The 24,562-nt window shown below is 35.4% G+C and overlaps 1 long non-coding RNA gene across 1 annotated transcript; it reads left to right on the forward strand.

Annotated features, from left to right (window-relative positions):
- On the forward strand, nucleotides 1-24,562 carry LOC126940293 (uncharacterized). The gene is made up of 3 exons (XR_007720695.1): nucleotides 1-92; nucleotides 4,986-5,093; nucleotides 24,431-24,562. It is a non-coding gene; the product is annotated as an uncharacterized LOC126940293 (long non-coding RNA).

Genomic DNA, 24,562 nt, shown 5'->3' on the forward strand with positions numbered 1-24,562 from the left:
TTAGGCTTTTGTCTTCAGAAGCAAAGAGTTTGGTCAAGGCTTTTTGCCTCTTCCCTTGTGGCGGCTGCTACCTTCTTCCAGGCCTGTACCAGGTAGGTGGTCTTATCCTGCCTTTTACTCATTGCTCAGACTAACTTCTGTGTGCCTTATGGAGTTTCATGATGAATAGCAGAAGAGTGCCTACAAAATCTCCAACATGTCTGCAGCTCTCATGTTAAGCTACAGTCAGTCTTTAGCAACAAACTGAAAATTGTAATGGAAATTTTTTTTCTTTTGAAACGGACCTATTAAGGCCATCAAAAAAATTTTTAAATTAACATAGAAATCGACATTTCTAGTCTTAAAACTTGAAAAGTGCACTTGTTTTATCTGAGTTCTTTCCTCTGGAAAAGACCCTCAGGACTCTCAAAAGGTATCAAACAAGTAAAACTCACCAGCTTATCACATCCAGACAGTGAGATGCCAGGCCCTGCATTTGTCGTGATTCCTTCCTACCCCTCTCGAGTGCCTATGTTCCCACACATAGTTACATTTCTTCCCTGCTATATAAACCCTCTAAGTTTAGTCAGTCAGAGAGATGGATTTGAGACTGATATCCCATTTCCTCTACTGCAGCCCCTGATTAAAGCCTTCTTCCTTGGCAATCATCACTGTCTTAGTGATTGGCTTTCTGTACTGCAAGCAGCGGGACCAAGACTGAACCCCTGGGTTTCAGTAACAGATTTTGGTTCCCTGACAGAAACCTGTTGCTTGTGGCTCAGCTGCCATGGGCTGGGAGCCTCAGAAGCCCTCCTGAGCAGTGTTTTGCATCCAGACAAGATCTGCTGCTCTCAGTTTGGAAAATTTTAAAGGAATTTCCACTTGCAGGCTAACAAGCCCAGCTGACTGACAGAGAGAAGCACTCTGACTGTTTCAGTATGGACACTTGGGGGCTTGTTCGTAATTGTGTGTTGTGTGTGTGTCCAGACAAGTGAGTGTGTTTTGTGGCTACCACACAGTGCTATCTGCTTCTCTGAATTTGGAAAATTCTGAAGGAATTTCCATTTCAAGGTTGAAAAAGCCCAACATATTGAGAGGAATGCACCGTGACTGTTACAGTTTGGACACTCTTGGGGATTGTCTGTTGCTGCAGAAGTTGAACTGTGTTTTGGTTATTTTGTGTGTGTGTGTGTGTGGGTGGGTGTGAATATAAGTTATGGGAAATTAGAATTTGCTAAACTGATATTTGTTTTGTAATGCTGTTTGGCCCCAGTATTCTTTGGAGTTTGGAGTTTGCTGTTGAATTAAAAAGTGAGATGAATTTCTATGTATTCAGGTTTTTATGTTGCTGTTCTAAGCATGGTTGGGCCTCCTTGTTAGGGTCCAAGTGATATCCTTCTGTGGTGCTGTTTGGCTCCAGTGTTCTTTAGAGTCTGGGGAAGTTTGGTCATCAAAAATTAAACGGCTTTACTAAAAAGTGGAAATGGCTTTACCAAAAAGTTTGGTTCACAGCCTTCATTGGGTTGCCTACTGGGGCAAAAAAAAATATGTAGCTATGTAAACTGGTGAGTTTGTACAGCTATCTCATGGCTACAGTTCTGAAATAAAAGCCATTGGATCTTTGTTTTTATGTGTGTATACATTCTGTATGTATTTATGTATGTACATTTATTATGTTAAATGTTGTATCTACCAAATTGGCTTACAAATGAAAGAGCACTCATAAATTAAGTGAGTCCAAAGTATTTTTCAAGTCCCCATGACATAAGTAAACCTTTAATAAACAATCTGGTTTTAAAATTATTGATAAAATATAAATAGAACTATCTTCAGAATTGTCAGCATACATCTTTGTCTGGGTTTATATTTGTCTCTGCTAGATATTTTGAGGTATTAAGGTTTGGCATAGAACATTATAAAATGATAAACCCAGCCAAAATGAACTAACCTTGGTGTATGTCACTTCTTTGACAAATGAGACTAATTTAATGCTGTTAGCTGAATCTTCTGCGTTATTGCCAAAAATACCTGTGTAGTTAATGTTAAAGTTCTTAACTAGGTGAGTATTTGATGTTCACTGACTATTAAAAAAAATGGTTAACAAGGAAATAGCTAACTTTAAATGAGGACAAGCTGTGTCTAGTATCACAGTTTTCAAAAGTAACTAGAACTTAAAAATGAATAAAATGAGTACATGTAAGTGAGATAAATGTTGTAGGTAAACTTTTTGTGTAATATAAGTTCTTAAACTTGTTTTGGATTTTTTTTTTTTTTTTTTGAGGCAGAGTCTCGCTCTGTCACCCAGACTGGAGTGCAGTGGCATGATATCAGCTCGCTGCAAGCTCTGCCTCCTGGGTTCACGCCATTCTCCTGCCTCAGCCTCCTGAGTAGCTGGGACTACAGGTGACCGCCACCATGCCTGGCTAATTTTTTTTGTATTTTTAGTAGAGATGGGGTTTCATCATGTTAGCCAGGATGGTCTCAATCTCCTGACCTCATGATCCTCCCGCCTCGGCCTCCCAAAGTGCTGGAATTACAGGCGTGAGCCACCGCGCCTGGCCTGTTTTGGATTTTATGATAGATGCTCACTGGATATCTGGGACATTTACAATTAAGAGAAGTTTATGATATTGGGAAATATGTTTCTAAAAATTGTGGAATGGTTCCCATCAATAAAATGCTAATATTGAATAGTCAGTTCAGGATTTCTTAATTCCTAGGTTTTCACTAAAATTTGAGGTTACTAAGGATAAGAATTATATATTCTGGTTAATATATAATTATGTATATAAAATATGCCAAAGATGTGTTTTTATAGAGAAAAAGAATCATTTTACTAATTTGTAAGTTATCAAAAGTTAATTCAAATTATGTATTAGAAAAGGTTATTTACAAAACAGGGTAGCAAGGAACCAGTAAATATTGAAGAGAGATGTAAACATAGTTACGGATATGAAGATGTGTTTTTGGTAAGGAAGGTTATAAAGAAAAACTTATAGTTTTGCATGGGAAAAGATCATGTGTGGTGAATTATTCTCCTAAACTAAAATGACTGGATGACTGGTTGTTTATTTAAAAAAAAAAAAAAAAAGAAAGAAAGAAAAAAATAAAAAGAAAAGAAAGAAAATTTAGGACAAAACAGAAAGTTCAAGCATATCATAGATGGTCTGTGTAAGTCATATGCAGTTTTTACCCTGTTTCTCCATATGTCTGTATTCATGCACGTACAAAGAAAATAGAAAGTGGAAAAAGTTTAAGTAATAAGATATTATTTAAAGCCTGATAGAAAATTGGATAAATTTGGTTGATTAATATTGCTTATAGTTAAGGCTCTTTGTCTTGATGAAGGTAAAATAAGAAATATAATAAATAAATAAATACATTGGCAGTTTGGCATTCTTTTTTAATATAATTAAACATGCAGCTAGATTTAGAGTGGCATGCGTCACCATGCCCAGCTAATTTTTGTGTTTTTAGTAGAGACAGGGTTTCATCATGTTGCCCAGGATGGTCTCGATCTCCTGACCTCATGATTCACCTGCCTCCACCTTCCAAAGTGATGGGATTACAGGCATGAGCCACCACGCCCAACCAATTTGTCTCTTTGCATTACAGTGCTCTCTTAGTTCCACCATCCATGGACAGCAGTGTGTTAGAAAGTCAGTAGGCCACTTGCCTCATTGCATGGGGTGGCCACCCTCCACCAGCAAGGACAAAGGGCTGGTGTGTTGACCTTTCTGGATAGCCAGACACAGGAGTTCCTGAGCTCTTGTCTGGTGTCCATGAAGAATGAGGTTGCACAGACAATTGAAGGGCAGAGAATTTTATTAAGCAATGAAAATGGTTCTCCATGGAGAGGCAAGCTGCAGAGGATACTGGATGGGCTGGTCATTTTCCCGCATAGTCAGGTTGTCTCTTCCATAGCCCAGCCATCTCTTCCCTGAAGCCCAGCCATTTCACTGAAGTCTGGCCATCTTCCCCTCTACCAAATGAGTCTGGGGTCTTCAGAGGCACAGGTTGGGGGTGGGTGGGCTGTAGGTAGTTTTGGAAAAGGCAACATTCAATTGGTAAAAGTACACTATTTAGGGATATAGTGGGCAAACAAGAATAGCATTTCTCACTTTGATGTTTCAGTTTCAGGCATGGATTGAAGGTAGGGTTTCACTGGGGACCCAACCTTGTCTGCCTAGAATTTCTCTGCCTCTTACCTCTATCATTACTTTGATAAGATGGGCAAAGAACCTGTCAATTTTTGATGCTTTTGGTTACAGTTCTGTCACTAAAATGCTAGCAGTTAGACATATGCAAGGAGTAATCTAACCACTTTAATACAATGAAGTGCTGCAGGCAGTCACCACAGGACACTAAATCATAGTGTTTTAATTTGTAATATAATAGACAGAATGATAGGATTTTCTGTAGTATAAATATCCTATGAACTAATCCTTGTGCTAGTAAGTTACAGGGCTTTGACTTCTGGGTCTGAAAAAGTCACTGCTATATCTTGAGCATTGACAGTAGTCGAATCCTTGTCTTCAGACCTGGGAAAACATGACAATCAAAATGAACAGTTTTCTTGAGACACAGGGTCAGAAATTAAAACTATTCAGTTGAGGCCCAAGGACTATTGTAGAAAAGGTGGGCATGTGAGATTGTAAGAACCGATTGAGGGCTAAGATTAGTTCAGAATTTTTCTATGAATTAAACATTAATATCAAAAGCACACTGATGCGAGGCCTGAATCTGGGCTCATGTGTCATAATGATAGGGTTTTCTTGGAGTATTGATCTACTCTTTAATAAAGAATTGTAAAAGCTTATAAAAAGTTTACGGATATCTTACCTTATGATCAAACTGATTTTAATTAAATAGACATGCTTATAAAATTTATTAAAATAACTTTCACATTAATAATATATCATACAAAGGTAACATTTTTATTTTCACTTTTGAACATGATGTTGGTAATATTATTAAGAGAGAAAATATTTTTGCTTACCTTTTAGGTGAACTGCAGGGAAAAAGTGGAGGAGGGGGAGACAGATTCCTTTGGCCTCATACTGTCTTTATTAAGTCTTATTGTTTGGGAACCTGAGTCTCCTCTCTATCAAAAGGTAAACATTTCAATTTTATCATTTTGGCTAAATGAATGACTATTTTATTGTGACCTGTGATCCTATTTTGTGATTTCAAGTGTCTTAATACTTTTATATTCGTCGATCTTCCCAAGAGCAAAATTTCAAGTTCTAAAGCCAGACTTTTTTACCTCAGAATAACTATTTTGGATATTAGGTTTCCTGAAGTCCAAGGAGATATAACTTTTTCCTTTTGAGCTATTTATAACCTTTAACAATGGAGTATACTATGATAAACATAATTTGAGGCACATTTCTCCATCTGCCTAATTTCTCCAGAATTTGTAAATTATTTGTATTTATGAATATTTTGAATTCATACAACTTCTTTGAATAAGTTCAATAAGAATCTATTTTCTAACAGGACACAAGTGGAGGTACTGGTTATTTGCTCAGGGCTTTAACTGAAATGGTTTTGTGAGAGGTCTAGCAAGGCCAATTTAGGAGAACCTATGTGGACAATTAGTCTTGCTGCATTTTGTGTGGGTAATTAGGCCAAGTATATGGGACTGCAGCTTACTTTGCAGGTAGGTTGATCCTGCTATGATCTGCCTTTGGTGGAAGTGGGGGACTGGAGAGAGAAAGATTGTTTTTCAGAAGAAAACTAGTCACCCATGCTATGGAGCTTCCCATGATTCCCCTCCTCAGCATGAAGAAGACAGAAAAATTGACAACAGATTCACCACGATTGAAGAATGGATAAATAGAAAAAAGGGGCTGAAACCAACCCAAATGTCCCATAGACTCTTTGTTTTTATTTTGATAAACATAGAAATTGACTCTTCTGGTCTTAAATCTTGAAACTTATGCCAGTTTTATCTGGGTTCTTTCCTGAGAAATGGACCCTCAGGACTATTAAAAAGTATCAAAGAACTGAAACATGCATCCAGGCAATAATATGCTGGGCCCTGCATCCATGATTGCTTCCTTACCCCACCTGAGTTCCTGTTTTTTTCATGCATAGTTACATTTCTTCTTTGCTAAATAAAGCCATAATTTTCGTTCATCAGTGAAATGGACTTAACACCCATTTCCTTGGGTGCAGAACCTGATTTGCTTGCTTCCCTATTAATACTCATCATTTTAGTGATTGGCTTTCTGTGCTGAGAGAAACAACATTTCAGTGACTGGCTTTCTGTGCTGAAACCCTGGCATTTAGATAACACTTTAATGACAGTATTATTTTCCTTACCCTCTGCCATCAGTGAGCCAGTCTATTTCTCCTTACATGCATCTATTACTATTTATTTATTTATTTATTTTTAATTTTTTTTTTTAGATCATCGTACCTTTGATGTTATTTCTGTAGAAATAATACCCCTTCCAGCTTTATACTTGCATTACTCAGGGCTCTCTAGAGGGACAGAACTAATAGGATATATGTATATACAAAAGGGAGTTTATTAAGGAGAATTGACATACATGATAACAAGATAATCTCCCCTGATAGTCCATCTACAAATCGAGTAGCAAAGAAACCAGTGGTGGATTACTTTGAGTTCCAAAACCTCAAAAGTAGGGAAGCCGACAGTGCAGCCCTCAGTCTCTGGCCGAAGGCCCAAGAACCTCTGGCAAACCACTGGTGTAAGTCCAAGAATCCAAAAGCTGAAAAACTCAGAGTCTAATGTTTGAGGGCAGGGAGCATACAGTATGGGAGAAAGATGGAAGCCAGAAGACTCAGCAAGTCAAATCCTTCCAACTTCTTTCTGCTTGTTTTTTTCTAGCCACGCTGGCAGCTGATTAGATGGCGCTCACCGAGACTGATGGTGGTTTTGCCTTTCCCAGTCCACTGATTCAAATGTTAATCTCCTTTGGCAACACCCTCACAGACATAACCATACTTTGCATTCCTCAGTCCAATCAAGTTGACACTGAATATTAATCATTACACTACACTACTTCTTAGGCAAAAGTTGGAATCCTGATTTATATTTTAATTTATATAATTTCATTGATTGTGATAATATACTCCTTTGGGTACTTTCTTGTAGATTCCTTCATTTTAATAATGTAATTTATATTCTAGGTTTCCCAAATTGTCAACAGTTTTAAGAATCTTTTACAACAACTTCCTCTCACTCACTAGTATGATTCCCATAGAGAGATAATCTATCAGTCCAAAATACAACTCAATTCTTGATGTGTTTTCTTTTCTGTCTAATATCTGTAGTGAGTGTTTCATCTTATATTCCTTCCTTTAGCATCCTAAGTCTATAAATTTGCCAGACACGTGGATTACAGAAAGAGCTATTTATCCTTCCAAAACTAGAATCATTGAATTCATTTTAAATTCCCCTAATAAGGCATAAAGTAGTCTGTGCTGATGCCTTCAAATCTAGACATATCCATGCTGAATGGTTTTCTGACAACTCTCAGTATTGATTCTGCCACTGCAGCTTTAAAAAGTTCTGTCGATTTTCATTCATCAGAGCTACTTCTGGGAAAGACTTTTCAGTTTGTTTACAAACTCTCTTTCTCTCTTATTCGATCTGTTCCATATTACTCTGTTTTCTAGCAACACTCCAAGATTTATTATAAGTTTAAAATTTACCTTTATAAAAACTGCTTATTTGTAGAAGGAAACAGCAAGTATATTTAGAAGCAAAGATAGAACTAGAACAAGAAAGACCCAACTTTGCAAACGTACTGTAAAAGCTGGCTAAAGTCAGGATAATAGATGGATTCAAAACTTTTGGGTGTAAATTTACTGATTAATGATGTATTTAAAAGAAAAAAATGAACTTTTGCAATGAGCTAGTTATGGCACTTAGTATCTCATTCAAGTTGTCAAACAGTATCATCAATAGTGGTAAATGATAATTAAGATTGATCAATTAATGTGGAACTATTTTAAGTTTTTTAAGTTTGAGGAAATTATACTATTGTTTTTAAAAAACAAAGATAAATAATGGATACCATCATGTTGAAAATGATTATTCCACATGACATTACCTAATCAGAGCATCAGCTTCTGAGTTGCCTTTTAAGACCATAATACAAGGTGATGGTGGGAGTGGATGCTCAATAGTTATGCATCAATGGTAAGGAGAGGGCTATTTAAAGTAAGAAAATGGCAAGTGGAGCATGTAATCATAAAATTGATCCACATTTTATGCTCATGCTTCTCTTGTAAGGTGTATTTTTTTAATTGATTAACAGTAGTAAACCTGCTGTGTGTATGCATATATATGTGTATACACATATATTTCATTTCATGATTTCATTTCATTTCATTGTATTATATATATATGTATTATATATATATGTATTATATACATATACAATGAGAGTGGGAGAAACAGTTTTTTTAAACCTAAAATGGAAAACAAACCCCAAAATTGAGCAAATTTTATGATGTGAGTCTGAAAATGTATCTAAAAGAGTGTGGGTAAACTTCAAGAGTTGCATCTTCAAATGATATGGTATATGTACGTGTGTGTGTATGTGTGTGTGCATATGTGTATTCATATATATTTTTTCTTCTCTCCAGTTCTTTTCGTTCATTCTGAATTCCAATTACACAGATTTCAGACTCTAATATTATCTAACTGATTCTATGGCTCTGTTCATTTCCATTTATATTTGTGTGTGTGTGTGTGTGTGTCTGTGTGTGTGTGTGTGTGGTGGTGATGGTGGTGGTTGTTTTTCACTTATTGCTCTTCCTTCAAGGTCACTTTCTCTTTCCCTTGTCATCTCCATTAAGGTTTATGTTCATCTAGCGAGTTTACTATTTCAGAGATTGTACTTTTCACATCTAAGTTACATTTTACATTTGCTTCTCCTTATAATATGTAGATATATGAAGAATTCCTATCTTTCCTTAATTATGAGCATATTGTGGTGATCTTTTTTTATGGTAGTTATAGCTGCTATTTTAACATTGATGTCTGCTATTTACAATATTGAGGCTATCTTGTTATTGGTGTCATTTTTTTCCTTTTGAGAATGTTTCCCATGTTCCCAGTTTTTCTTATATAAAGTAATTTTAGATGGAGTCTTCAGAATTATGAATAGAAACTTGGAAAGACAGAAGATTATGTCATTTTTCTCCCTTGAGAGTTGTTTCTGTTTAGCATTCAACTATCTTCACTGGACACAAATCAAACCTGTTTATTGGCCCCATCCACTGTCTCATTTTAGATATATAATTTTTTGCTGAATTTTTTTTCTTAAATCTATTCCACACATGCATAGTTCAAGGGTCAGATAGAGCTATAGTAGAGATAATTTGCCATCTTTTTTTTTTTCTCCAATTTTCCATTTTCACAAGTTTTTCCTCTTTTTGCAGCAACCACTGATTCCCCATTTTCAGTTCTCTAATTTTCCAGGCAACAATGATGGGATTTCCACTGACACCTGATATACTATAACATGCAGAATCTCCAGATAAAATCCACAAAAAGTTGAATCGTACTGCATAAAAATTCCCTCTCTGAGCATGTACCTGCACCAAAATATGACAAATTCTTTTATTAACCAGTGCTGTCTTGTATCATATCAAATTTCATAGTAGCTTTCTGAAGGCAGCCATTTCGGTGAGATCTTATTCATTAACAGGTTATGTCCTGTCAATATTCTTTTCTGATTACATGTTATATTAGACTGATTATGGTTCAGGCTTTTAAAATGATTCCTTGGCCAGTAATGCTTCAGACCTTTACTTTGATGGTGATGTATGTCACTGAAACTAATCTTCAAATATGGTTGCATTGTTCTTTTGACCAGAATATTCTCTTCTTTCTGTGATCAGCAACAACCCCATTGTACACCTAGCATTGTTTTATAATCACTATTTGCTTAACTATTTATTTCAGTAAAGCATATGCATCTTACAATTCAGAACCACACTTTAATATTTTTCTTTATCACCAAGGTCTATCTAGTCCTCATTCATAAAAAGTAGTTAATATATGTACATTGGGTGAATGAAATGATTAAGATGAGTAAAATTATACTACACCATTCTGTAATCTCCTCTGCTGCTCCCTTGTTGATAGGGAACTTATTTGGTGTAAGTCTTGCCTCTGGATCTGAGAAAATTTTGAATATTATTTCAAGAAAATAATCATGGAAGCTAGATGAATGCTAAAGTTAAATGGAAACATATCAATAAAGTGAATTTAAAAAATAGTTGGGGAAGGTGACTTTCCTGAAAGATATTCAAAACTTGTAAAATGTTACTAAATGTTTCAACGAGCACTTCAGTTATCAAGAGAAGTACTCCTCTGGTAACTTGAAGAAATGTGCATCCTTTAAGTGCTGCATTATTCACATTGGAAGAAACAGCTTAATAAATAAATCACAAGGCAGAAATGCAGACTTTTTAATATATGATAAATAAGGATGTTCTGCACATTCTATAGTAGACACACATCTTTTTGGTGCTGCCTAGCATTTTGTAAAACATCTGACTCATTACTTGTCCTAGAGTCTCAGCCTTGAACAATGCAACATAAAAATAGTTCTTTGTAGAGGCTTCTAGTTACTATCTCAGTCTAAAGATCACTAAGGACTTAAAAAATACAGTATTTAAAGTTATTTCACCTTTAATACTTCTCACTGAGATGTGTATTACGTGGTTGTGAAAATGATCATTATTACCTTTTATCTAATTATGTTAATTTGAAGTATATTTTAAGACATCCTTCTGCCCTCTATAAAAATATAGTAAGAAAAAGTAATAATAGATTCAAATTCAGTATATAGTTGTGATACTCTGTGCTAGGTACTATTGTAGATATTAGAGACTTATAAAATATGACCTTCACTCAGGGGAATTTTAATTAATTCAGAAAATACTATAGAACACAAAATATGCTTCACTTATATTAACAATAAAGACTACATTGACAAAAAGATTGAAAGTATTGAAGGACTTGATAGGATAATAGATACCACCAATAATCCCTTTTGTTGAGGAATGTTAGCACTCTAAATCATTTTTCATACCAATGTTTTCACACAAGAGAAGTTATGTATGGGCCGTATAACATTTTTTCATTTTGTAACTTATTTCATCTAATTTTTATGTCCCAATTAGCCTGATTATTATACATTTTATATTATACAAATATCAAAATATTACACATACCTCAAAAATATGTGCAACTATTATATATCCATTTAAAAAAGAAAAGTGTTAACTACATAGATTTATGTAATATATTTTGAAATGTTATCTCTGCCTTTGTAGCTTGTCTAAAAAATATAATATTCAAAATATATTATTTTTTAAAACATAGAAATTATTTATTTGTCAATATAATTATATTTTCACTGATAATTATGACATGTAAGAGGTAAAAAGTAATTTTACACATTCATATAAATCAGATATCCATTTACAAAAGTTATCTAGTCAGAGCAATATATCCTTTTCTTGGTCCCATGATTAAAAAAATTTAAAAAAAAATTGACGTATCTGCTAAGGGGATCAAACTCCATCATTACGGTCAGTAGTCACACTTGGCCCTACTTCTTACCACACTCACACAAGATAGCTTTAAGGATCTAAAGTAAAGTGACACTGGTGGTTATGTTGAAGAAAAAAAGAATGTGATCATAATATGTTGGTTTGCTTTGTGTTAAAAAAATAAAAAAAGAAAGCTAAAATTGTTTTGCAAATAATTTAGGCAGGAGTACATGTCAAACTTTTGCTTTATTTTGCTGTAAGGTAATAAAGGCCTTAAGCAAGCAAAGTAAATATATTACTCTCATAAGGGTGATTTTTTTAAGACAAGATAAAGCCAAAACTTAGTTATTACAATTACTTGCTAGTACCATAATCTCTTTATCAATATAAACTTAAATTATATGTTTCAATGTTTGTAGCAAATATGTGGGAGACATAGACTAAGATTAGTCCCCTCTCTAATCTATACTTTGGTAAGTCCTCCGAAGTTCTCTTTAAAGAAGAAACCTACAGTATATCACGCAGTCATATCTCCTGACTTGTGGAGAAATTCTACTAAGAAAATGATTCTGACATCTGAGATGTGTGAAAACAAGGTGTAAAGATAGTGTACAATGTTCAAGTCCCTCACTGCAGTTGTCACTATGGTCAACCCTACTCTGGTGGTTCAGTGGCTCAATGACCTAAGCCATTCAATTCCCTCTTCCCTTTTGTTTTCTTAAAGTGTGTTTGATTTAACTTTCTTACCATGAGCAGCACAAAGTCAGAGATAACCAGGTCCAGGCAGGCTTGTGTCTTTCCACAATGTCACACTATTATTGATGCAATTTCAATCCTAAAAGCAAGCCTCATGGGGTTTGCAAGGATGTAGTTCTTCTTAGTTCATCCTGTTCACAATAGTCGGAGCTGTGAGCACACAGGCTCAAGCAATTCCACAAATCAGTCAATATTGTAATCCATATACAATAGTATACATAGTTAATATAAAAATATTATAAATTAAACAATCCACAGCAAACAAAGTATACTAACATTTAATATCCAGAGAAAAGGGTTAGGAAAAAGCGTTAATGAATCAGTTCATGGAAAGCAGCATGGACAAAAACAATGTCCTACCTTGGCCCTGTACAGACCATGAGCATCAGCGACTTGCAAGGAAATGTCTTTGATGTTGTAGCAGAGCCTTAGGCTGGGGTTGCCAGGTGCTTATCACAAGTGACAGCAAGACGTTGTCTAGTAAAATGTATGTTTAGAGCTGAAGAAGTCCTGCTCTCTTTATGGCCACAGAATCTTCTGGTGAGGGCTGATAGTGGAAGAGTGTGCTTGGTTATGTCCTTATCTGGTTGGATGCAGTCTTTATTGATTAGGTAAAGCATCTTGTCTCTGTTGGCATGGTGCCTATTGACATGTAAGATGGAGCCTTTTTCTAAGATGGAGTTACTTGTGTACGGGGTGCTGTATAAATCTCTTCTATTAGAAACAGAAGTATCTTGATTATTACGAAAAAAGATCACATAAAATGTCATGGAAGTTTGACAAGATTCAACATAGAAAGTTTAGAACACCAAAGGAGAAAGCTGTGAAAACAAAATGGGAAAGCGAAATGAAATCATGGCATTATGAAAGTGTCTCAGTGATGTTTTGGGACCCAAAAAGAAAAATATTAGAAATATACTTTATACTTTTATGGAGAAGAAACTGGAAGTCATTTTTGTCTTATTTTCTCTCCTAAATATTATGAGCTCAGTTGGCATTACATACATGTTGACAAAATTTTAGTGTGTTTTAGGCACCAGAAACCTTGACAAACATTGAAATAAACTGATGAATATCAACTAATTGTTAGACTTATTGCTCATAGCAGTTGAGGCTTCCTGAACTAGAGGCATTTTTAAGAAGATTGAAATATCATTGTGCACAATATGGGCAATAGTATGAGAGTGCTGATGGTACAGAAGAATGGAAGTCAATGAAAAATATTTGACTTAAATGATGCATTAGAAAGTTAGACGTCTTTAAGTCTTGATTGAGCAATATCAAATCTATTGCACTCTCATAATTTGGGGATTCTTGGAGATTCCTGGATTGTTATATTTCAAAGATATTCTGGAAATAAAATGAATCAAGAAGAACTGAGGTGAGGACATGCAACCAAATCCAAGAATGTCTAAATTTATAAATATTTTTCAAAGAATTTGAAAATATGAGTGTTTATATTAAATTTTTAAGAAGCCTTTAAAAAAGTTAATTTCTAACTAAATAAATTTCAGGTCTGTCATTACTGTATTTTAAAAATGTCTTTAAAATAAAATTAGCTCTGATTTATAAAAAGTACTTGTTGCAGATCTTCGGTTTAAGAACAACAAAAACAAATTATTTTGCTGTGTTGACCAGATTCCTAATAAGAATTGTTACTACACCAAGCAAGTTAACTATCTTAATGTTTACTCTAATAAAGTTAGCTTCTTAAATGTTGTACTCACACAGCCTTTCCTTTAACCTGCCCTTAAACTTAGGTTCATGGAAAGGTCACTGCTAACAATGATAAACTTTGAGTGCCTTAATGATGGATTTTTATTCAGTTGCTCATCACCAGGGGAGTTATATATCTAGAAAGAAGGGAGCAGTAATTAAAAGCACAGACTGCTTCGGGGTTTCTACTGTAAGTGTAACTCAGGCTTGCTAGGGATTAATGCAGATTCTAGCTGAAATTCCTAGACTGCTAATGCATTCAATCACTCAGATAGTGCTAAAATATTGCAGAATAATCCTTAGAGAAATTTTGTAACAATTTTTGTGTTGCATCCTAATAGTATGTTCAGAGACAGAAAGCAATTTTTAACATCAATTACACATTATATGAAAAGCTCTCACTAAGCTCACAACTGCATGCACAGATATATATACATTGATAGAGTTTAGAAGCTCATAATAGTTTGATTTTACAGTACTTTAAAGTGTTAGGGAATAGTAATATGTAAAAATTCATTTGATATTCAAAAAAATCCAAAGTAGAAGTGATGAATAAATAATAGATTTTCAGATAATACTTTAAAAATTCTTTGTACATGTTTATGGAAAACCATTTGATACCTTAAAAACATGATAATTACATTTGTGAAAAACAAAAACATACTGATATAATCCTAAACAGTATAGTTTGTATTTTATTTTTGTATATGAAAGCCATGTATGTTTTCACTTCAAAACCAGCAACTTATGTATTTATAAATATTGAGGAACTCCAATTTTATGTTTTGTGATCACAATTACAGAATAATTTAAATAACATGCATATCAAAACAAAATATGCCCATATGTTTTTGTAATGTTTAAAAGCACATTTGAAGAGTTCTAAATGTGTTTCAATTTTGTTTGGTCAAATTTTCAGTTGGCTTAACCATGATGTTCAAACATGGAAATAAAAGTTTATTAAAAATGGAATAAATATGGTCTTGTAATAGCTCCTTAAAAATATCAGACTTAGCTTCAATATTTTAAAATCTATTAAAAAATACACATATTAAATAGACCCTATTGTATAAATACATACATGCCTACTTTGTACACAAAATCAATCTTCCTCCATAGAATGTAAACTACAGCAAAGCAGAATTTTTTGTTCGGTTGTTTTCTCTGCTGTAATTTATTTTCAATTTCTAGAATAGTGCATGGCACTTACTGAGTTCACAAAGAATATTTTTGGTATAGACTGCAATGGTTAATTTTATGTATCAACGAGGTTGTGTCACAGGGTGCCCAGGTACTGGGTTAAACCTTATTCCGGGTTTGTCTGGGAGGATGTTTTGGATGAGATTAACATTTGAATTGCCAGACTGAGCAGAGCAGATTGCTGTCACTACTGAGGTAGCCTTCATCCAACCAGTTGAAACCTTGAATAGAACAAAAAAGCTGACTCTCCTGTAAATAAGAGGAAAATCCTCCTGACTGAGCAGGAACATCCACCTTTTTCATACCTTTTGATTCAAGCTGATACATGGGCTCTTTGTGGGTCTTGAGTATGTCAGATTTTGAACCACACCATTGGCTCTCCTGAGTCTCTAGCCTGCTGACTATTGATCTTGGGACTTCTCGACCTTCAAAATCATTTGAGCCAATTCCTTATAATAAATCTCTCTCTCTCTTACCCTACACACACACACACACTCTATTGGTTCTGATTCTCTGAAGAACACTGATTAATAGAGGTAGCAGTACATTTTTAAAATTCTATTTTTTCCAAAAAGACAAGAACTTTTGGATTTATTAAAGCCAGGATGAACAGTCAACTATAGAAAAATAAATACATTTTTAAAACTAAATGTTCATCAACCCATATGAAAACATGTGTACTTGTAGAAATATTGTCAGAGACTCAGCAGGGTCTCAGGATGCTGGTGAGACCTCAGCCCCAGCTGATTCCCAGACCCTTGATATATTTGCAAGAAAGAATTCAGGGATAAGTCAAAATGAAGTAAAAGGCAAGGACTGTTACTGCAAAACAAAAGTACACACTGAAGAGAGAAGTGCAGGCATGCTCATGAGAACGAGTCACACACCACAGTTTGGGTTTCTCATTTTATGGGTGTTTCTTTAATTAGAGGGTGAAATAATCATTCGATATTCTGGAACAACGGAGGATTTCAAGGATGCCCCTCATTGCTATCCCCTTTCCTCCTTATTTGGGCTTGCCCAGAAGAGTTATGGACATGTCACCTTGACTGAGATTTTGGCCATTTACTCTCTCTTATTTTGGGTTTTCTGTTATCCTGTGGATTTATTTTTGCATAGTTCCTGTTTTAGCTCTTGTTTGGATTTTTCCATCCTCTTGTGACTACCCAGTGCTATTCCTAGCTCAGAAGCAATTATGTGCTATTCAAATAAAGTACCAACATTCAAACATTTTCTCTGTTTAAAGGGTTGTTCATTTTTTCTATCATTCATTGACTTTTCCAAATTTTTATTTGTGTTATTTCAGCCATTAAGTTGTGGTGATTTGTTACAGCAACAATTTTTAAAAAAAATTATAAACCCTTCTATCTCAATGACCACATTTTATTAATCTCATTGGCTAATCTTTCTGATCTCTTCTTCTATGTGTCAGATGGGAATTTTAGGAGCTCTCCTCTTTCTTACCTAAATTCACTTATTTTTATTTATTTATTTTTTGTCCAGTCTCAGAACTTTGAAGACCAGTGTTATGGGTTGAAGTGTGCTCTCTCCCTCTCCAAATGAGTTGAAGTCTTAACCCACCGTGCCAGCGAATGTTATTTTATTTGGAAATAGGGTCTTTACAGTCCCTTTCCAGACTTGATTAACTTGATTAATCAACTTAATTCGAGTTAAGATGCTGCCATTACGGCGGGTCTTAATCTAACATGACCAATGCCCTTATAAATGAGAAAAATGTCATGTAAAGAGAGAGACACACAGGAAGAGTAGCATGCAATGACAGAAGCAGAGATTGGAATGATGCAGCTGTCAGACAAGGAGAAGCAAGGATTGATGGCCACCACAAGAAGCTACAAAGAGACAAGGAAGGATTCTGCCCATACTTTCAGAAGGAACATGACCACGATGAGATGATGATCGTGGACTTTTAGCTTCTAGAACTATGAGGAAGTTGTGTTTGTTGGTTTGTTTGTTTGTTTCAAGCCATCTAGTCTGTAGTACTTTGTTATGGCAGCCCTAGGAAACCATCTATGATGCTACTGCTCATTCATTCCCAGAAACAAACTTCTCTATCTGATTGCTTACTAGATATTTTGATCACGAATTTATATTGGATTATATTTTTCCCGATCTGGCATGCCCAGTACCCCCTTTGGAGGTCCCTTCTGCATGGTGAGGAACAACTAAGAGCATATCCTGGTGTCTACTGCCCTCTATGGTTCTTGTTAGGACTGTCAGGGGGAAGGTTTCAGTATCTGGATAGCAAAAGGAAAGGAACACCATTATTCTCTAATGGAAGTAGCAGCCAGACGTGTGGGTAGGCATGAGAGTCACAGCCCGATACATGAGAACTTGAGAATCACCTGATTCATTGCTACATACTGAGACAATATGAAGTTTGTCAGTCAGTCTTAAGATTTGAAAATTTCCAGAGAACACTTGAGAACTACGGGCTTCAGTGCTTTGGTGTCTGCTTCACCTCTAGCTATGATTTCCCTGACCTTCGGTAATGATTTCCCTGATCAATGTACCTGGATTCCCAAATCATCCAACATTGGTATGAATCCTAATTTCTTTTTCAAATTTATTTTCCTGAACAAAGTCAAAGCAAAACCAAAGAGCACAATAAGCATCTCAGCTTTACCATGCCCAAGACTAACTCCTGCCCTTTGCTGTCCTCTCTTCTGACCCCAGACCTGCTCCTTCCAAAGTATTCCCAGCTCAGTCCATAAAAACTTTATCTGGTGATTCAGCTATGACTATTATAACTATCCTTCATTGCTATATTTCTCTCACATCCCATTCCCAATTCATTAGTATATTCTATTTAAAAATACACAAAAATCTGACTGTCTCACTACTTTTTCACTACCACCACAATGGTCTATTAACAGTTGTCTGAATTCTGATTATTGTCATAGTCTCAACCAGTGTTTCTTCTGCTGTTACTCCCTTACAGATTATTTTCAGCACAGAAGACCATCCATTGTACTATATAGAGCTATATTATATTGTCTGAATGTATTAAAGGCATGGTGGCTCATACTTTTAATTCCAGCAACTGAGGAGGCTGAGGCAGGAGAATTACTTGAGGCCAGGAGTTTGAGAGTACACGTAAATGGTGTTGTATAGTGACTGTGAGCACCCTCTCAACGTTGATTCTATCGACACCACCTATTAGCTGGGTGGGCTTAAGAAAGTGATGTAATCTCTGTTAAATACAATTTGTTCTTCTTGAAAATAAGCTCTAATACTTTCTCGTAGAATTGTTAGTATAGGACCTAATAAAATGTGCTCTGAAATGGTGACAATAATTACTATCATCAGAAAAATACTGGATCCCTTGAACTGTAAAATATGACCAAAGTTTATTCTTACTAACCTCCCATGCAACATGTATCCAAAGGCATAAATACAAGAACATAAATACAGACATCTTTTCATTCCCAGGAAGAAATGTCTCTTTAGGTTTGGCAGATGGTCCCTGAACAAGTTTGAACTATTTAGGGGGATCATTAACTCTGAATTAGTTAAGAAGAATAAGCAAATCTTGCATGTGGGAAACTAGTCCATTTACCTTACAAAGCAATCAAAGCAAATTTCTTATGGGAAAAGTAGTGGAACTGTCAGCAGTAGGATACAAGAAAATATCCTTAATACAGAAAGAAAAGACGATGGTTTGTTTTCCTTCTCTCTGCCTCTCTCTCTCTCTCTCTTCTTTCTCTCTCGTTATCTCTCCCTCTCACTCTCTCTCTCTTCCTCTCTCCCTCCCTCCTCGCTGTCTCTCTCTTGCTCTCTCCCTCCCTCCCTCCCTCTTATCTCTTTCTCTCTCTCTCTCTATCTATCTATCATTTATCTGTTTATGTATGTATATGTGTATGTATGTATTTATCTCCATCCATCCTATCTATCATCTATCTATCTATGTATCTATCTATCATGTATCTATGTATGCATCAATCTATCAATCTATCGTCTGCTTTCTGGAAAAAAAATTGACTTTTACAAATGTTATTTTCTTTACCTCTCAATTACCATCACAAATTATAAACTATTATCACTTTTAGTCCTTATGAAGTATCTTCTAATGGATACATTGTTTTTTTCTTACTCAGTTAAGTTAAAAAATAATTTTCAGAGAATTTAATGAGAACCATCTGTCCAATTACTGTCTTAAAATATTATTCAGCCTTGAGGCACTTGGTGGTGTGGAGAGAAGGTTGAATGATGTGGTTTTGTTTGTTGTCTGCCTATGTGATGCCAACACCATATATGGCCATTTTTTTTTGCCGCGTTCTCAACTATAGTTATAGGCAGGTTACTAACTCATTGTATGAAACAAGATCTCTTTCAATTTATTTAGCTTATATCGATATGTCAGTGTTTCTGAATACTTCAGTTGGTATTTGAGCACCAAGGATGAATAGGCTGCTCCAAGATCTCATTGGTTTGCAGGAAACTTACTGAGTGTCTAAAGCATGTAACATACGTAACATACTATCCACTGTGTATTTTACACATTTTATCTCCCTGGAATTCTTTTTACCTATAATGTGGGCTCAAGTCTCCTCTACACTCTCAAAACTCCTAAACTACTGGGTGAATTGCTTAAATTTCAACCCACCCAGGAATCTACCAATATTGAAGTCTTTATAGTTCTCCTTATGATTTTCTAGCTCCACATACCTAGAGAAATATGAGCAGATTTGTAAAGTTTAGGTTGCATTGTATCTATCAGATAAATATCATGCCTTGTGTTTCCCTCAGCCTTGCTATCCCTCCAAAAAAAACAAAAGGGATAGTTTTTCCTTTTTAAATGTCTATTGTCTAAGGCAAGTCAGTCTTTATAATCTAGTCATCTGAATGCAGTAACCATCAAGAAACAGAAAAAATCAGAAAATATTTTAAAATATCTTCATACTAGACTTTACGTTACACTGAATCTTTCAATTTGACTTCTGCATTCTTAAAATATGTCTTTTATTTTAGCTAAAAAATATTTCAGTTTTCAGGACTCTAAAGGCTTCTCCAGGTTTAGAGTTGACTTCTCTGGGTTTTATGATTAGACCCAGATATCTTAAAATGAACGCTTTAATTTTTTTGCCATAGTAGATAAAACATTGTTTACTACATTAATATTTAAGGTTGTCAAAGTGTATGTGATAATTTAACATGAAACTAATAATTTTATTATTACTATAATTAAATGTTTTCTAGTTGAGATGCATTGTGTGGCTCCCTGATGCAAAAGAATCACAGTAAAACCCATTTATTTTCTTGTTTAATAAGTATACATTTAGAGAAAAGCAGCTAAATTATAGGTCAAAATACATTGCAAAACTCCAGTTTTGTAAATATTATTGGGAAGTTATATTCTAAAAAGTACTTACATGAAATTGTTCTATGGGTGAAAATTTAGATCATTTAATGTTTTTGTCATCATAACCTCTGTGTATATTTTTACACACTTTAAGATAATTTTATTAAATACATTCCCAGAAGCAGATATGTCAGGGCAGACACACACATAAAATGTCAGTATATAATGCTGTAAACCAAAAATAAAATCCTAAGCCCCCCAGCCAACTGAATGAAATCTCCTCTTGGCCAGGAGGACCCCAGAGAAACCTAAAAACCTGGATTGTTGGCCATGATGGAAGGAGGGTTGGACATTTCTCATTATATCCTCTCCTTTTTGGAGTTCAGGCATAACTGGTCAGCGTTAACATTGAAATAGAGAGTATAAGACTGACAAAATAGTCTCTGTGACAATAAGTTACCAAATTCCAACTTGAATCCGGTATAGCATCACATGCAAGATAGCAGACCTTGAAGGAAATAAAAATATTTTACCTCAAAATAAATTTGACAGATTTTGAAATGGCCCTGCAAAACCATCTCTTGTGGGGAAAATTTGCATCTGTAGAGAATCTCCATTAATGCAGCAGGCCTTCCCTTTGTAGGTATATGTCTTTCCCAGATCTACTACAGATTAAAAGAGTCTAACCTTTAAGGTCTGAAAAGAGACATTTATCATTGATTCTCTCTAAAGGCTGCTACCTGGAGGCTTCGTCTACCTTATGAGAACCTTGGCCTCCACAACCTCCCCTTATCATAACTCAAGTGTTTACTTGAAGTATTTAGGCAAAGCTTAACTCTTTCAACCAACTGCCAATCAATCAGAAACTCTTTGAATCCACCTATGACTTGTGAATCACCCTACTTCAAGGTATTCTGCCTCTTTAGGCTACACCAATTTACATCTTCCATGTATTGACTTATGACTTACCTAAAATGTATTGACTCAATGGTTTTAGCTAAAAGGTATAAAGCCAAACCATACCCTGGATAACTCAGATACACTTTCTCAGGACTGCTTGAGACTGTTCCCCGAGCCATATTTACTCATATTAGCTCAGAATAAACCACTTTAAATATTTGACAGTTTTGTTTTTCTGATAACAATGCCAAATTATTCCCCAAAAGTGACCACAATCATCTTTCAATCAAAGGTTATACATGGTTAATTTTCCTAAATCTAGACCAGTGTTTATAAGCAATGATTTTAATTCTTCTTTAATATAGTAATTGAGAAATGGAAATATAGTAATTGAGAAATTAGTTTTAATGTTTCGTATAATTTCACATATTTATTGACATTGTGCTTTTATTTTCTTGAGTTGTCACTTTTTTGTACCATTTTCTATATTATGTTTTTATTAAACTTTATGTATTATAGATTATAATCTTTTCCCAGTTCATGTTCCAATTTTTGGTTTGTTATTGTTATTATTTTTAAAACAATTGATTAACTTTTCTTTACTATTGTATAACTTACTCATTTCAGGTTATTCTTTTATTATAGTAACTGTAAATTTTATTTTATAGAAATTATGTTTGACTCTTTACCAAATCTAGCTTCTATTTATATTATTGCTAATTCTTACATTTTAGTATCTGTTAGAGTCTAGCCATAATGTTCTATATCCTTATATTTTTATTTCTTTTTTTTCTTTAATGTCCCTGAGGGCATTTAAACATAAAGGTTTGAGTCTCTTTCCGATTGCTCTATTATCTTTAGCTCTTGGCATGTGAATTTGACAGCTCCTAGATGTACAAATTGTCAGTTGCTACCGAGTGCTCACTATTACTAATAACTTACCCAATGACTTGGTTTGACTGAACATTAGTGGATTTTCTTTCCTCCCCATAGTCTCTTAAATTTTGGATTGACTTAAAGCTTCAGCAATCAATATGGTGCCACAGAGAAGAACATTTCCTGCTAAATTAGCAGGCCAGGGTGAACAGACAACCTGATCATGGTGTCTTCTCACCCCTACCTGCTTATCCTACTTACCTACAAAGTTCCTGCCAGCCCTGTTTGTCTGTTTGTTATTTTGACCGTCACTTTTCCTGACCATTCATAGGTGTTAAGTTCCACTAATTGCAAGGTGATCGCTTTGATGTTTTCAATAATGACTTGGGACATAACCTGCCCCACAGACTAATCTAATCAAATACCAGCACTTCGAAGGGAGAATTCCTGAAGTCAGTATTTTAGATTTGTTCTGACCACAGGAGGACTTTTCCAGCCATCTCTCTCCCTGTTAATCTTTGGCAAATTAACCAGCTTACATTTCAGACTCTGTTTTAAACAAACTTACCAATTCTTCCCAATTTCCCTTCATCACAACTTTCACTGGTTCAAGAGCTTTCATAGGCTTGAACACCTCCGGGCACTGTTGCAAGTAAAGTCAATTTTGAGGGGAGGGATGGAAGTTTTGTACTGTGACCTGCTTCCCCCAGGGCAAATTCTCTGAGCCACAGTGTCTTTGCTGTGGGTGAGGACGATGGTGTGCTTCTGTCTGAAGACACTCCCCCTTTAGGAACTGAGCTGTCAGTGGATAGGGAAGGCAGCCGCACTAGGTCTACTTGACTTGCCTCTCACAGCAATGAGTCACAGTAAAGGCAATCAGGACCCCAGAATTCTCAGAGGCATGGGTTAGACCCCCAACACCACATCTCAGGAGCAGGAGCTCAGTGGAAGAGTAGTCTCTGCCTCTTGGCCACACTCACTAGGAACTTAGCCTCCACAATAGGTAGCTGGGGGAAGCATGAGAAATGCTGTCTTGCCTGTCTTTGGAGAATGGCCTTCTTCTTGGGACCTGCAGGGAGAAAGGGAGCCCTGTGTTCTTGGCTGTACCAGTCCAAAGTGGAGTTTTCATCTCACACAGCTGGGGGAAGGTTGGAGGGCACGCAGTCAGATACTGCAGACTCACAATTCTTAATGAGTTTTCATAGATTTTCTTGAATAAATATTTCTTCATTTGTTGTATGCCCTTAGGGATATTTCCAGATACTTTAAAAAATACCTTACAAAAATTTTCACTATTTATGCTGAGGAACTTCTCCTGCTGTCAAGTGAGAAGTGGTTTGCTATGTTGACTTTTGATATCATTTTTTGTCACTTTGATTAAATAGGTAGCCAAGTATTGTTTCTCACAACCCACGATTCTACTTAATCAAATGCTCAAACTTTCCAACAACTTTTAACATTTTTCTCTTCCTCAAAGCAAGTCCTAAATTAAAGATATATTTTCCACATAAAACTGTCTTTGAGATTTTCCAGAGAGTCCGTGGAAAATCACAAAGGATTTGCTCTTTCACCTTGTAATGACAGAGGTGCTAGAAATGATTAGGGTTATTTGATATATTGTAAGTTTTATGGGAAATGTTGTCAAGTCAAATGAAATACTTGGCCCTTCCTAGATTAAATAGGTATAAATAAATTATTAATATAAATATTTTAGAGACTGTATAAGGCTCCTAGTAATGTATCAATGCTCTCACTGTTCTGATATATTTGTATTCATCAAAATTCTGTCCTGTTTTGCCTGATGTTTATTAGGCAAAAAAGTATAGTGTTATCAGTCATAATTTCAGTAACCTTTAACATATTGGTAACTGTTAAATGTCTTTCATTTGAATACAGTAGAGTCTAGGTCAGTGGTTTTCAATTAAGAATTAACATTCCTTATTATGGAGTTTTTTTATTTATTTAAGTTTTTTTCTTCTTATTCTGATTTTTGTACATGACTAAATTCTTTAGTGGTGATTTTTGACATTTTGGTGCACCCATCACCTGTAGTCTTTTCTCTCTCATCCCCCTCCCACCCTTTCCTCCGAGCCCCCAAAGTCCATTTTGTCATTCTATTTTTTGTTGTTGAGACAGGGTCTCCCTCTCTCCCCGAGGCTGGAGTGCAGTGGCGTGATCTCGACTCACTGCAAGCTCCCCTTCCTGGGTTCACGCCATTCTCCCGCCTCAACCTCCCGACCAGCTGGGACTACAGGCTCCCGCCACCAC

Source organism: Macaca thibetana, chromosome 17 (assembly GCF_024542745.1).
Source record: "Macaca thibetana thibetana isolate TM-01 chromosome 17, ASM2454274v1, whole genome shotgun sequence".
Classification (NCBI taxonomy): Eukaryota; Metazoa; Chordata; class Mammalia; order Primates; family Cercopithecidae; genus Macaca; species Macaca thibetana.